The following is a 17,411-nucleotide window of genomic DNA, read 5'->3' on the forward strand; positions in this document are numbered from 1 at the left end:
ATTACTCAGGATTACCTAAGATTTATCTGAATTATATAGGATTACTCTGGATTACATAAAATTATGGTGGATTACTTTTTAACAAAAGTGTTGATTTGGTTACAAAACAGATTAATTTTTCACCAAAAAGTTGAATTTTCAAATTAAAAGGATAAATTTTCCACCAAATTTGAACAGTTACATTTTTGGTGCAAAAATTAATTAAAAAAAAATGTAACGAAAAATTATGAATTTTCAACCACATAGATTAATTTGTTACCAGAAATTAAGAATTGTCAACAAAAGTAATTAATTGGTTACCAGAAATAAGGAATTGTCAACAAAATAGTTAAATTTACAACAGCAACAAAATTAATTTGAAACAAAATAGTCAATTTTTCAAACAAATAAAAAATTAATAATCAATCAAGAAGATTCATTTCATACTGAAAAAACGAGTTTTTAATGAAATACATACATTTTCAATAAATGAGTTGAATTTTTAGTGTAAAAATTCATTTTTCCCCAAAAAGAAACATTTTTCAAAAAAGTAATTAATCTTTCAACCAAAGAGATGAATGTTCAACCAAGAAGATTCATATTATACTGAAAAACACGATTTTTCAACAAAGTACAAACATTTTTAACCAAGTATTTTAACATTAAATTTGAAAAGATAAATTTTCAAACAAATAGTGTAATTTTCTGCTAAGAAGGCTACATTGGCACCAAAAATTAAAAAGTTGAATGCTTGGTACAAAAATTAATTATCGATAAATAAAGAACCCATTTCTAAGAAAATAATTCAATTTTCAAGGGAATAGTATAATAGTTAAATTTCCATTCAATAATAATTTCTTAACTGAAAAAGGAACGATTTTTCAACAAAGTATTTAAATTTTCAACCAAAATGATGAGTTTTTAATTTAATGATGAATATCCATATGGAATAGGTTAACTTTCAGTGAAAAAAGAAATATTCCACCAGAAAACAATGGGTTTTCAATGATGAATTCTCAACTGAGATAGTTAAATTTTCGACTGATAATTAATTTTTAACTGAAAAACAATGATTTTTTCACAAAATAGTTTAACTTTTATCCAAAGAGATAAATGATCGGCCAAGCAGATTCATATTCTTCTGAAAAAGAAGATTTTTCAACGAAATACATACATTTTCAACCAAGTATTTTAGCTATTAATTTGAGAAGATAAATTTTTAACCAAAAGTTTAATTTTTTGTTAGAAACGATTAATTTTCTACAAAAATTGAGCAGTTCAATTTGTATTTTAAGAATTAATTTTCGTCCTAAAAAGAACAAATTTTTTAAGAAAATCGTTTGATTTCCAAACAAAGAGAAGAATTTTTGATTAAAATGATGAATCCTCAACTGGAATTGTTAAATTTTCAAAATTTAACAAAAAAAGATCACTATTTTTCAAAAATAAAGTTACATTTTCAAACAGATAGATGAATGATCAACCAAGAAAATTCATATTCTACCGAAAAAGACGATTTTTTAACAAAATGCCTAAATTTTCAGCGAAGTATTTTAACTTTGAATTTAAATGGTAATTTTACAATCAATTAGTGCAACTTTTAGTGCAAAATTAATTATGAAACCAAAAAACAATGGGTTTTCAACATAATTGTTGAATTTTCTACAGAGAAATTAATTCTTCAGCAAAAGAGATGAATTTTCAAAACATGTATAAGTTGATCCTTAAATCCAAAAATAATTTTATTTTAAATACAAAACAGTTAAATTCAACGGAAAATGATGAATTATCAATCAAATATTCAAATCCTCTACCGAAAACACGATTTTTCTACAAAACTGTTGACTTTTAAACTAAAAATCCGCGACATGAATTTTATCCAACAAGGTTAATTTTCAACCAAAAAAAAATTCAACAAAATAATGCACATGAATTTTTCACCAAATAGTTGACTATTCAACTAAACAGGATCAGTTTTCAACAAAAAATGAAATAGTTAAATTTCCGATTTATAACATTAATTTTTAACCCGACAAAAATGAATATTCCAAAACAAAAAAAGGTTATATTTTCCACTAAAAAGATGATTTTTGAACTAAAATTATGCACCACCGAATTATTCAATTTTTAATCAAGAAGATAAATTTTCTAATAATAAAAATGTGAGTATTTTTTTGAAAATTCATTTTCACTGTTGAAAACTAATTTTTTTCGCACCAAATTTTGCTAATAACGTTTTAGTTGAAAATATATCATTTTCATTTTAACAATTTCAGTGAAAATTGTTATCATTTTTTTGAAACTTCATTGGCTTTGATTGAAAATGATTTTTTTTAAATTAAGAATTTAATTATTCCATTTGTTATTGTAATTTAACCTTCTTCACTTGAAAACTGGACTGCTTTTTAAAAATTGAGGTATTTTGTTAAAAATTTGTCTTTATGGGTAGAAAATTCATCTGCTTGGTGGAAAATTCTTTTTTTTTTGGTGTTGAAAATTTATCTTTTTCAGTTGAAAATTGAACTTTTTGGTGTAAAGTTAATGTTTTGGGTTAAAAATTCAACTATTTGATGATAAATAATATTGGTTCAAAATTCATCTCTGTGGTAAAAAATTTAATAGTTTTTTAGATTTTGTCTTTGTTTTGTAAAAAATTAATTTGTCAAAGTGAAAATATAACTATTGTATTTTTGGTTAAAAACTTATCGTTTTCGATTGAATAGTCATCTATTTGGTTGAATATTCATGTATGATTTGGTAGAAAATTCTTTTTTTTTTCGTTCGAAAATTAACATTTTTGATTAAAAATTTATATTCTAGTTTGAAACATCAACAATTCCATTGAAATTTAATCAACTTTGTTGAAAATTAAACGCTTTTGTTAAAAAGCGTCCTTTTTGGTTGAAAATTCCACTGTTCTGTATAAAACTCGTCTCTTCGGTTCAATATCCAATTGCAGTTTTGAAAATTCTTTGATCTGAACTTTTTTTTAATTCAGAATTAAAATATTCTTCGGGTGAAACATCAACTGTTACATTTTTTGTTCAAAATTCATCGCTGTTGCTTAAAAATTAGTTTCGTTGTAGAAAATTCAAAAACTTTATTGAAAAACCATTGTTTTTTTTTGTTGAAAATTGATTTTTAACTGAAAGTTAACCTATTCAAGTTGAATATATACCATTTAAGTTAAAAACACATCTCTGCTTAAAAATTTAAGTTATGTGTTGAAAAACCGCTGTTTCTTTGGTTAAAAATGATCAAATTGAATGATCAAATTAGTGATTGCATGATTCACTGCTGAAATAGTGATTTTTTGGCTTTTCACTATTGAATTAGTGGTCTTCTACTGTAAAAATAGTGATAATTTCACTATTTCGAATTAGTGTATTTTATTTCACTATTATTTAGTGGTTTAATTCACTATTTAATTAGTAAAGTCGAGATCGTAGCCGTGATCACGGCTAATGGTGGACTCGCGCCAACCCGCGCTCACGTCTCGTTTGCATCTTTTTCATCGTTTACATTTGTCAGCTTGCATCATTTTTCTATCTACGAGCGTAAACAAATTTTAAACACAGGTTAGTAATATTTTTCAGTTTATTATACTTTCGTGTAGTTTCCTAGTGAATAGTCTCCTTATTATGTGGCGATATGTATATCGAGACAAAAACATTTGCTACAGAAAATGAGTGCTGTGTTCGTTTTGAGGTTACGAAACTCAGCTTTCCATTCATTTTTATAGAAATAAATGGAAAGCTGAATTGAGATTTTTCTTTAGTAGGTACAGTATCAACATAAATTAATTTAATTTTTAAATATACATTATAGTTTACTTCTATAATTTGTCTTGTAATATAGTTTACTGTTGGGGTTATTGGTTGACTCCAGCAAATATTTTATTTAAATATGCATGACAATTTTAAGTGTCGTGGTGTATTGTTATTGATGATTTTAAATGAATTAATAATTGGGTATTGGTTACCCTAAGGTATCTGCGTCATCCACGCCGAAATGTCCAATGAGTTTTAGGAGCACGACAGCCTAACTGCGGAAGAGTTAGCCAGAGCGCTACAAGAGGATCAGGATGTCATGATTGATTTTGACTACTTAATTAGTGATTTTCCACTATTTAATAGTAGATGCTTTGCCTCTAAAAACCACTATTTGCTTATTGAAATTTCACTAATTGATTTGGTAAAATATTTTCACTAATTCGTAGTGACCTACTTCTCGCTAATTCAATTAGTGAAATTTCACTAATGCAGATTTAGAGAGTAAAGAGTTTTTTGTTATATAACTTATACAAGTATATTAAGGGATATTGAAATAAGTAATAAGTCAATAAACTTTATAAACTTGTATTATTAATAATCTTTGACACTAGTGGGGAGCGGGATCCACATATAAGAAGCATAATGCGGTGTGGTGACCGCACGTCGATACGTCTGCATACGTCTCACTACGTACACTTGCCTATGAGTTTAAAATTGATATTACTCACTAATTAAAATGCATTACCACACGTTTTTCACCAAACTCAGCACACAAGAAAATAAAACTAAAGCTACGAATAAGGCATCCATAATGCCCATAATGGCAGTGCGGTCTATCAGACCGAACGTTCGTACTAGGTTAAGGATTTCGTGTAATATTGAAGTATTTTGACGAATTTTGAAGGACATCAGGGGATTTTAATGAGAATTGGAAGATTTTTAGTGAACTATTGACGTTTTAAAAGATTTTAGGATATTTCAAAAGATTTCAAATAATTTTGAATTTATTTTAAGGATTTCAATGGATCTTGTAAATTTCAAGAATTTTCACGCATATCTTGAGACTTTGAGAGATTTACACAGATTTTTAAGGATTTACATGAGATTTTGATAATTTCCATGGACTTCAAGGATTTTCACAAATTTTAAAGCATTTGCATGGACTTGCAGACATTTAAAAAAAAGTTACGGAATTTCAAAGGACTTTAAAGGATTTTATGTAATGCCGAAATATTTTCACAAATTTTAAAATTTTTCAGAAGATTTTAATGAGATTTCGTAGATTTGAAGGAATTTATAGAGCTTTCAAAAGATTTCTGAGGTTTCCATAGAATTGCAAAGATTTTGAAGGTTTAAAGTGAGATTAATCGATTTTCAGAAATATAAAGGGGTCAATTATTTTTCGTATTGAACTTTTGAGCACGCTTAAGGCGCCCGACGGTTGGTTCTTGCGCTTCGCTCTCGATAAAGTATTTAACTCACACTATGCGCTCGGTCTTTGCATTTCTCCCAGATTTGTATACGAACCTTTTAAAATTAAAGTTAAAAAAATCTACAACGGTAATTTGGTTGTTGTGTATCCTCTTTTGTTAAAGCTCCTTCGACTTTAACGAACACATTCTCATTACCTATCTCGTGCTTCGTACTCGATTTTGTCAAATATTTGACATTTTCTACATTATGTTCAATAATATTGAAACAAACATATATTACATTTACTTCTGTACCTCAGTCTGGGATTGCTTATTCAGACGTTGCAAAATAAAGTACAAATTGTATTGCATTGGTATTGAAAAGTGCGCCTGGTCATTGTCTTATTATTATTAGATGGGTAGGGTCATTCAAGCCCATAGCACTGAGGTCAACTAGTGTAACGTATTGTACTTAACCCTTTAAAATCTATGCCTCTCTAGCCCTGTTCGAGAACAAATTTGTTATTAAAATATTTATCGCTAATTGTGTTGTTTTTCCATAAATTAAATTTGTTTATTTACAATGTTATTTTTCGAAATTTAAACTAAAAATACGTATCGTAGCTTAAAATGGTTCTAACCTTTGTAGACATAATTTAGGCGAAAAATTTTGTTAAATAAAATGTTACTGAAGCACGTGTCCGTTTTTCAAAAAGTTTATTTTTTTATGTTTGATACATTTATATAGCAAGGGTTTCTAACAAAATTGTAAATCTTTATTGGTTGAACAAATTTTATCTTCAATTTTGTTTCTTGTGTAGTTTTTTCAAAAACTTTTTTTTCAATTCTATTTTTCATGAATAAAACAAAAATTACGCGGATTATCAAAAAATTGTTCGTGTCCAAATTGTAGCTCTTTTTTTTTGAGCAACTTTCTTCCATTCTTTATTTTCGTAGCTTGTGTCATTTTTCCAAAAATTTGTTTCTTTTAATTTTAACTTTATTTTTTACGATAAAAACGAAAACTACGCTACCTATGAAAAAGTGATTACTAAAAAAAACTAAAAATCTTTTTCACATGCAAAGTTTTTAGAACCCATATTTTTTTGTAACTTGCATCATTTTTCCAAAAATTTAATGATGTCATTGTTAATTTTATTTTTCACGATTTAAACAAAAACTCCACATCCTATAAAAAAGTAATTATTGAAAATTTTGTAGATATTTGTCTAATTCACAATTTTTGTAAAATCATCTTTTTCATATCTTGTTTAGTTTGACCGCAAAATGGATTTTTTTTATTGTTCATTTTTTTTGTGCCAACAAAATTTTTATTTTCGATTTTCCGAAAAAATTTTTTTGTATTTGAAAATGCTGAAACTCTGATAATTTTGTTTTTATCCAAAAAAGTTATGAGAATACAATGTTAAAATTTTTGAGTATTATAGACAACCGTACATAAAACTTTCAAATCTTGAATTTTTATCCAAAATGGCTGGCTAACAAACTCGTCCTTTCTTACTAAACCCTTCAAAAGTGGGCTAAAGCAAAATCTAATCCGACTAGTGGTTCTAAAGTTATTCAGTATACAGACGACAACGACAACGACAGATAGACATACACCGACGTAAAAACTATTTTTTCTGACTCAGGGAATCAAAACGTAGAGATTTAATGAAATCCTCGATAGTCAATTTTCCAATAAAAGTAATACCCTCTCATTATGATGAGAATGTAAAAATTGGACCACCTAACTACTACACAGAAAAAAAGGGGAAAAAACATTTCAGGTAATGAGTAAAGTCTGCTACTTTTTGTTTAGTAGAGTGCGGGATAAAGTCGGCTGCGGCATGGATTACAGTTGGCTAGAGCAGCGATTCCCAAACTAGTGCCGCCGGCCGTTGAGGCTGCCACCCCGGACCGCGCAGCTCCTGAGGGGGGAGCCAGCCCGGGCCCAGTCACTCGGCAGCCCCCCCCCCCCGCTATGAGGACCCTTTCATTGTCATGAGATTTAAGGCTATTTCAATAACTAAAATCCTAAAGATATGGCTCAATTCAATTCTAATTATTTGACTCATTTTCCTGATGTCATTTTAAGAAAATGGAAAAAAGTTGATGAAAATCGGTTAACATTTTGAGTAATTAAGCATATCTTTAAGAAAACGCAAAATTACAAGAACTGTCAACTGGCATTGAAGATATTAACCGATTTTCATCAACATTCTTTTCATTTGCTTAAAATTAAATTAGGAAATTGATTCAACTAATTAAAATTTTATTTATTAACATATTAAAACATTTTAATTTTTCTCAACCGGCTGTAATTCTCTCGCGTGAAGCATGGTGTGTCAAGCAGTGAAGCACTCAAGTGTACCCGCTTGGCGGCAGGGTATTGTGAAAAAATCATCTAGTCTAGTCGCTAGGGTACGGGGTGAAGACAGGTCGGGTAAAGTAAAGGGGCCGAAAAAAGGGAACAGCCGTGGGCAGTAAAAAAACGGGCCCCCCCTGCTTTCTGTCACTTATTTTCCAACAAAAAAATGTCTAAAAATATCGCGATTTTCATACAAAATAAGACTAACACATCCTTACGGGTGATTGGAAATAAATACAGAGCCTCTACATTATAGTTTGCAGTTTGAATCGCTTGAATATCTGTATTAGAGCTGAAGATAATATAGTTGCACATGTTTGTACTTTTAAGCAACAATTCTTATTATTTTTTTAATCTGTCAACTACAACTGGTTCACAACAGTTTTCCTCATACTCATGAATTTTTTCAAATTTTTCCCATCGCCCCTTATATAAGAAATAATGCTCTAAACTTGACTGTTCTTAAATGTACCCAAAAATCCTTACTTTTTTACATTTTTTAGTCTGGTAAGTACAACATTTTTTTTACATAAATGTCTTGAAGCTCATTAACGTAGAACAATTTCAGCTTTCAAATGACTATTTTTTTGTTGCGCTGGCATTTTTTTGACTGAGTTGTTAAGCTTCAAAGGTAGATGCCTATAGTTTTCTCGCCGATAGTAGGGTAACGTTGGCTAGGGTACGGGGTAAAGTCAGCTGGGGTAAAAGGTAAAGTCAGATAATGTACGGGGAAAAATTGGGGTGGGTTGGGTTACTCGCCATCAGTATAATCAGTATAATCCATCAGTTTTGGATACTTACATATAAATATACTAATATTACTAACTGTCCTTAAATATTAATAAGAGTCGCATTATTTTTAAATGAAGGATCTTAATATTCTCATGAATTTTTAAAGGAATGATTGGTCTGAAATATTTTGTCTTTGGATCTGGAGAACGTTTGGAACTCCACATGGAGTTGGAGAACCTCCAGGATATTGCGAACGAAAAATTCTCCCTCGGTGCGGCTTACGACTCTTTGCCTGCGAGCGACACTCTAGAGCTCGTCTTCTTCGTGTGTCTTTTACTTCCTTTTTTCGCGTCTTCGATGCTCTTCGACGGCAAGCATTAAAATTAAACGGTAATGGGTCTTAGGTTGGACGATTTTACCGCACCTCGAAGTCGTTATTTTTCATGGGAAAAAAGCAGCGCTTAAATTGCTTCAAAAAAAGGTGAGAGCCTTTTGAGCTTCTTTTTTGGGAGATGGAGTGTGCTGCAAATTATTAGTTTTTGAAAGGGGAAAATAACACTTGGCGTTTAGGGCAATTAGTCGGGGATTCTGTACCTATTGGTCTTGAGAGTTATTCTCCAGAATGCCACTTTTATTTCCTCAAGTAAAAAGAACAAAATTCCGAAGTCTTTGGTATTCTGTAAGCAAGTGCCAGAAAAGTTCTGGGAATGAGGTGAGTCAGTAGTCTGAAGTAAAAATTTTTTCTCTGATCACTCTTCGAAATCCCATAATAGAGTCCTTAACAATATTTTGGATAATAATTTTGTGGTCAGATCTTTAGATACAGAACATCCTATGAGTCAAATGAGGAAAAAGTCAGGAAATTTCTATATTAGGCACTTTGAGGAACACTCAAGGATAGTACATTTAAAATGTTGTGATTAATTTTTTCAATAGAAAATTGATCATTTTCATTTTGGGTTGAAAATTGATCTTTTTTGTTTGTAAATTTGTGTTAACAGTAAAAAAATTGTTGAATCATTTAATTAAAGATTCAATTATTTTGTTGACAATTAAATTTTTTTTTTATATCTAACTATTTTGTAAAAAATGTATCTATTTGTTGAAAACTTAATTATTTCGTAAAAAATGCATCTATTTTTTCAAAACTTAATTATTTTATTGAAAATTCAAGTATTCTGATAAAAGCTCATCTTTTTAATTTGACATTGAACTGCTTCGTTCAATATTCGTGTATTTCGACAGAAAAATCGTCTATTGGATAGGAATTTCCTCTTTTTTTAAATTTACGTGTTTTCTAAAAATAAAATCAATTATTCGGTTTATGATTAAACTGTTCTGGATTGAATTTTAATCTTTTTTATTGAAAATTCAATCACTTGGTTGAAAATTAATCTTTGTAGATTGAAAATTCAACCATTTTGTTAAAAAGTTATATTTTTGTTTGAAGATTTAACTATTCGCTTGGAAATTTAATTACTGTATAAAAAATGTAAAATGTTTAAAAAATGTATTTTAAAAACTCATCTTTTTGGTTGAAAAATCCACTGTCTTGTTAAACATTAATCTATTTTAACAAAAAAATTGACCTTTAGCCTGGTAATTTGACATTTTTGTTAAAAATTCTTTTTTTTTTGTAGAAAATTATTCCTGTAGGTAAAAAATTCATACTTTTTTGTTAAAAGTGCATCCACTTGATTGAACATTAATCTCGTTTAGTTGAGGTTGGAAATTAATCTGATTTTCTTAATTATTCAACTACTGTTTTTCATTTTCGATAAAAATACTTGTTCTATTAAATATCTGCTATTATATTATTCGTTAAAATAGTTTCTTTTTGGCTCAAAATTAATTTTTTTGAGTAAAAAGTTTATTTTTCTAGTTGAAGATTCATCATTTTAGTTGAAAATTAATCTCTCGGATTAAAAGTTTATTTATTTCGTTGAAAAAAATATTTTTTTTATTGAAAATTCGAGCATTTGGTTTAAAGTTGAACTAGTAGGGTAAAACATTAATTTTATTTGGTTCAAGTTTCTTCTTATATATTGAAAATTTGACTATTTGGTTGTGCATACACTTTTTTTTGTGAAAATTTAACTTTTTTGTAAAAAATTCGTCTTTTTGTCTTCCGCATACAACAATTTGGTAGAAAATGAAATTATTCATTTGAAAATTAATTGTTTTATTCAAAATTCAACATTTAGGTTCAAATTCAACTAATTGGTTAGAAAGGGAACAGGTTTGCTAACAATTTAGGTTTTTGGTTGAAGATTTATCTCTTTGGTTGAAAATTTAACTATTTTTGTTATTGTTGAAAATTCGTCTCTTTTGGTAGAAAATGAATCTTCTTTTTTGAAAATTCAATTATTTGTATAAAAATTCATTAATTTGAAAAATCGCACATTTACTTGAAAATGCATCTATCTAGGTTGCAAATTCAACAGTTTCGTTAACAAATTTAATTATTTAGTTTAAAATGTAATTTTTTTAAGTTGTCTTTTTTGGTGGGTAATACAACTGTTTTGTTGAAAATTCGTCTTTTCTGATTGATCAGGGAAAATAAAAAACTGTTCAGAGAAAAATTACAATAATTTAAAGAATTTGTTAACTAAAGCTTTGCGTCCTCCTTGTACTTCAAATGCTGAATCAAAATCTATATATCTATGATATTTTTTTATTTTAATTATAAAAATTCCATTTAAACCTAATCACCTACTCTTTCTCAAAACTTTTGTTTGATAATACAGGAGTAAGCTCCTGATTCGCCCCTGACTCCTTAATCCACCACTTAGGACTTAATTTTTACACTTAGAACCTGTTTCTTAACGGTTGGTACCTCGATCGTTCTTCCTCGTTTTATTTTATACTCTATACCAGTTAATAATGTCACTTTACCTTCTACAATGTTATTCTAGCAATAAGAAGCATACAATGCAATTTAAACTGCTTCACAAATTCGCTTTTAATTTCCCTCTTTTCACAAACTCCACGTACTAAATTACTCCTTTATTCCCAGAAAGTGTTGAGATTTAATAAAATAGATAAAATAAATTTTGCCTTGAGAATATCATTAAGAACATATTTACAATTTTTCCTGCATTCCACGATTGAGGCACTGAGAATTACTACTAGGTAAAATAAAAAAATGAAATTTCCAACCAATCAATTGAATTTTAAGGTAGGAATGTTTAAATTTCAAATATAAATATTAATTTTGAAGAAAAAATAAAATTAATTACATTTTTAGCGTAAAAGTTGAATTCTGAAAAAGAATTGTAACTTTTTGCCTGATATAATTCTGCAAACATTAAAAAAAAATTCAAAGTAGGGACTCTAAAAAGAAATGGAGATGAAAAAATTAATTTTTAACTAAACAGTTACATTCAAAACAAAACAATTAAACTTTTTAAAAACGATACGAATTTTCTAAAAAATAGTTGAATTTTTAATTAAATAGTGAAATGTGCAAGCCAAATAGATAAATCTATCGAACACATTTGAAATTTCAATAAAATATTCCATTTCTAACCAAGAAATATGAATTTTCAACTAAGAAAGGTGACTTTTATACCATACAAGATGAATTTTTAAACCGAAAAGTTTAATTTTCAACAAAGAATGTACATTTTTAAACAAGATAAATACTTTTCTAGCATAAAAGATGAATTTACAATTCAATTATATGGGATGCATTTTTGAACAAAAAATGGAACAGTTAAATTTACAAATAAAATATGAATTTTTAATCAAAAAACTAATTTTAAACAAAGCAGTTTAATTTTCAGCCAAAGAGATGAATTTTGATAAAAATATGAATTTTCGACAAACTAGTTCCACTTTCATCCAATGTGTTTCATTTTCAGTTCAAAAAGCAGAATAAAAAAAAGAATTTTTAATTTTTTCTGTGATAAAACACAGAACAGAACATTCTAAAAACATTCTAGAAGCTAGGAGTTATTGTGAGCTATACTTTGAACATCTACAAACTTAAAAAAAATTTAAGTATTTTTTTCGAAGACAGTTGAATTTTCAATTAAATAGCTCATTTTCAACCACGAAATATAAATTTTAAATCAAGAAAGGTGGTTTTTAACCATACAAGATGAATTTTTTACCCGAAAAGTAGAATTTAAAAAAAGTACATTTTTAATCAAGAAAGATTACCTTCCCGAGTAAAAACTCTTCGACTTGGTTTCTACTTGAATTGCCTCCAATCAAGACATGCTGACGTAAAAAAGTTCGACTTGAGCATGTCTCATTTTTTAGATGGAGCCAGACTTCAAATGATGTCTTGAAGACAAGTTTCTATGTTTTGAAGATATATTTATGCCTTTAGTCGAATTTTTAAGACTCCAAGACCAGCGTTTTATAACTTCGAATGTATACCTGCCCTAACAAAAAGGGTACGTAATTCAGGAATTTTTGTTTTTTTAGCCGTACAAATCTATATAATATAAAAAAGACCTGCAATTTCCCTAGAATTACCCTATCTAGCGGAAATAGAAGGCTCAATAGAGATTTTCTGTGTAGAAATTAAGCCTCTATAAGTCGCGAAACTTCAAAATATAACATCCATCTGTCTAGTTTCGCGTATACTGGTATTATTAAAATAACATCCAGAATATCCCTAGGTTTTTGCCTTTTTTCTGCATCTAGGGGAGAACTGAGGCATGCACGAGAAGTTCTAAGGTCAGATTTGTATTCAGCGGCTCAAAATCCATAAGGGTAGCCTAGTCACTTGTTTTGTGCAGGCAGATTTTTTTTATACCCTGTGTGACCAGAAAATTATAAGGCTTTTCCCTACTTTTCGCATCTAGGGAGAAAATGGTAAAAGCTCAAAAAAATTAGTGGTCAAATTGATATTGAGAGCGCAAAACTGCAGAGGAAATAGAATTTTTCTTATTTTTTGCTTTATAAGCCAGTGTGACATGCGCAGGACCTTTAATTTCGGTAGATTTATCCTAACTAGGGGAAACGGTAAGCACACTGGAGAATTTTTGTGTTTGAATTTGATCTACAAGAGTGACAACACATAAAAATATGACACCAGTACGTTTATTCTTCTGTATACTGGTATTATCAAACCAATATTAAGAATAGACCCAGTTTTTACCCTATTTTTTGCATCCAGGAGAATACTGAGACATGTAGGACGAATTCTGAGGCCATATTCGGATTGAGCGACTAAAAAACCATACGGGTGGCCTAGTCACTTCTTTCGTGTAGACAACTTTTTTCATTAATTTAATATAATTTAATTTATTAATTTAATATAATTTAATTTATTAATTTAATTAATTAAACAATTCGCAGCCTTGATACAGCCTGTGCCGAGAATTCAATCACGTAAATTATCTTCGTCCTCAGATTTTGAAGGATACTATCAGGCTTTGTAGCACTTCTTTGTCCCGTACTTCTTTATCTTCCTTCACCTTCATGAATTTTCTTATGCAAACTCTCGTGTTTCTGTGGCGTCTTATGCCTCTTCGAATTAGGGTAGCATTCACACACTCTAACCATTCGTTCCGCGGTCTATCTCTGGGAACGCTGCCATTCACTTTACCTTGATACACTTGTTTCGTTAGTCCTTCATCTTTCATTCTCTCAACATGTTCGAATCAACTAAACCGATTTCTCTTCTATATGTAAACTAGTGTCTCTTCTGCAGCACATTCTTTGAGAACTATCTCTTTACTCACTTTGCCCATCCGTGTTTTCTCGTATATTATGTGCATAAATTTCATGTCAATTGCGTTAATTTTACTCTTATCATTTTCTTGATAGGCTCATGTCTCGCTACCGTATAGTACAGTCGGTACAAATATAGAATTATCCATTACCCTTTTAGCTTTATTTGATATATTTTTACTTCTGATAATGAGCCCTATTATACCGATAACCTTCATAGTTTCGTCTATGCACCTATCTAAATTCCTCATCTATCCTTCCGTCACTAGTGAATTTCAGGCAAAAAATACAACTTATATATTATATTAATAACAGTTTATTTTCAGTGAATTTCAAAGACCAAATTATATTTTACAAAACATTTAATTTAAAAAGAAATTTCTTGGCAAAGTGATTGAAAATAATTATTTATAAGTTTTTAATATTTGGTATGTATTTTTCTGGGAATTCATATAATTATATAACCTATAAATACATAAATTATCACGACTGCATTGTAGTTATGCTTTTTTTTTACTTCAAGCGTCGTTTTGTCACGTCTCAATCAAAAAGAACAATCTGAAATTTTGTTTTAGAATTATTCAAATATTATCACTATTATATTCTGCAATTAGCTTCTATATATCAAGCTGCTGAAATATCATATGGTATCAAATATATGTGTTATACATTTTTTTCTTATCTGAAATTAAAAGTTACACAATTTGTATACATTTTTGTGTATATTTTAATAATTATTTATTTAAATTACAAGAATTGTTTTTCAATGTAATTTTGAATCGTTCTTCAAAAGGTAGACAACCAGCGCTCAGCCAGTTGCACTTATACAGAAAAATTACTTTCTACGAAGATATTAGAAAAATAGAGGAAAAATTAACCGATTCCCATGCATTTGGTCAATTGTTATTCCCTCAGTATTCAACGAAGTGAAGTGAGCTAGTAATTGGAGTGACAATGCCTTATTGTATAGGTAGACGGTCATGACTTTTTCTATACATCCCGGCTTTAGTTTAAATGTCGACGGGCATGACTAACCTAACTTTTGGAAGTTGTATTAGGAAGTAATAATTTTATTCTAAGTGACTGATACGCCCTATTAAATGAAAGAAATGTGAAAATTAGGTAAATATTGTTTCAATGGGTTTCCTTATTAAGAATTATTTAGGCTAATATCGCAAAGCGAATAGTTACTTTGACATGTATTCAGGTGGCTGATAGCGCGGTTCAGAACTCCACAACTCTGCATGAGCCAAAATTCAGTCTCCAAATGATACTTTCCCCTAGATGCCCACATGGGCACCTACGTTCAGAGGAATACATTTGAGACTTGAAAACTCTCTCAAATGATCATTGGGAGTCCAATGAAATTTGAGCTGCAACAAATTTAACACCAGCGTTTTTTTGTGCTTCAAACACCACGATTTTTGCTTTATTTACGATCATTTGGAGGCCCATGCTCTCTATGCTTGTCAGTTTATTCAACATTCTTGTTTTGAAAATCCTTGATTAATTCTGCCATAACAACCGTATTATCTTCGAACGCTAGCCGACGTACCTTTACTGTTTCGAGATCCATCCATCCATCCATCCAGATCCAGCCATCCATTGAGGCCTTGCACTTTCAGGATTTTCCAAATTTTACTACAACTTTCAAAATGCTTACAAAGAGTGACGCGTAATTGAGGCGTACAGAACGACAGCCGAACTATTACTGAGTGCCAACCCTGTCGGGTCCTCAGCCCCTATCTGGTGGGGGTAATAAAATTGACCTCTTGCTGTTGAAATATCACGTAGGCACTTTTACCTGAATCTGAAAAACTACTTTCAGAGTGGGAAGATCTTAAGCGCCAAAACTCAGGAAAACAAACTTACCTTGAGTGACATACATAAAACCAGAAATAAAAAGTTGAGATTATTTAAAAAGTAAAAATAATAATCATTATTTAAGTGTATAGAATAATATATATATAATTAAAAATTTGTCATAAGGACAACCGCAGGATTTCGTCGGGAGCGGGTGCTAATCTGGAAAATTGCACCCGCTTCCAGCGAAATCGCGGTAAAATTTCAGCCACAACCACGTCTCACGACCGTGAGATAGGTGGTTACAGTCTGTAAAGACTGTTTAACAGAATATTCTGGGTACAATTGTTGCAACTCCCTTATAAGGTCTCGATACCTCTCTTTCTTTTCATTCCCCTTGGTTATGATGTTTTTGTCAGCTGGTGTCGAAAATTCGATAACAAACATGGTCCGCTTCTCGAAGTCAAGAAGAACCATGTCAGGCCTCGAGTGAGCAACAGAAACAATTGTCGAGAATATAAAGTTCCAGTATATGCGGCACTTCCCATTCTCGACAATTGACTCAATTTCCCTAGGAGCATTTAGAGGAGTGATATTAAGGTTAATGCCGTGCGAGTGACAGAGATGGTAATAAAGCACTCTTATTGCCGCATTGTGCCTTTGAATGTAGGTCGTTCCTGCGTGAGTTGGACAACTAGATAGTATGTGAGCTAAATGCTCGGGGTGTGCATGGCACGCCCTGCAGCTATCATCGGGAATGTCTTGGCTCAAAATGTGGCAACGGTATGTTAGAGTGGAAATGACACCGTCTTGGCATGTAAAAATGAAATCCTCCGCAGCAGACTTCAATCCGGGCGATTTAAGGAAAGCAAACGTTAGCTGACAAGACATTGACTGATCCTTCAGATTTCTGTGGAAGATACCGTGCATCCTCTTATCGAGGAGCTGTTCACGAAATTTTTTCTCTTGTGCTTTCTTAATCCGGGCTTTCAGGAGTGAGCACTCGAGATAGATAAAATTTGATGCATTTTGCTCACCCCTAATACTGAAGTCAAGTCCGAGTGCTTCAGCGGCCTCCTCCGCTGCTTTGTACAGAAATGCTCCTTTGCCCACTTCTTCGTGATTCCTGACCATTTTAAGAAGAGGGTCTCTTCCATTTGCAACTCTATGTGCTGTACCCAGAATAATCCTGTTGTGAAGACATTCAAGACTCAATATTCCGCGACCCCTTGACGGCGTGAGATGTACAGTAGCGGAACAGAAGACTTAAGATGCATGCTTTTGTTCATGTGCATAACCTTTCTTGTCCGGATATCAAGAGATCTGAGCTCGTTCTTCGTCCATGGAACTACCCCAAATGAATAGACTAGTACCGGGACGGCAAGCATGTTCGTTGCAGATACTTTGTTCCTCGCCGACAGTTCGGAAGACCAAATCTGTCGGATGAGACGTTTGTATCTGCTTCGGAGAGAATCTTTTATAGATGTCACATCCTGAATGCGGCTCTGTGGCACGCACTCTCCAGCGCAAAGGTGTCGTATGGCGCTTCTATCAACGACCTCAGGATCTTCAGGGATTCCATTAAGTTTTCCTCGCTTCAAATAAACCTTGGCGCATTTGTCTAACCCAAATTCCATTCCAATTTCCTTAGTA

This window comes from Belonocnema kinseyi, chromosome 9 (genome assembly GCF_010883055.1).
Source record: "Belonocnema kinseyi isolate 2016_QV_RU_SX_M_011 chromosome 9, B_treatae_v1, whole genome shotgun sequence".
In the NCBI taxonomy this organism is placed as follows: domain Eukaryota; kingdom Metazoa; phylum Arthropoda; class Insecta; order Hymenoptera; family Cynipidae; genus Belonocnema; species Belonocnema kinseyi.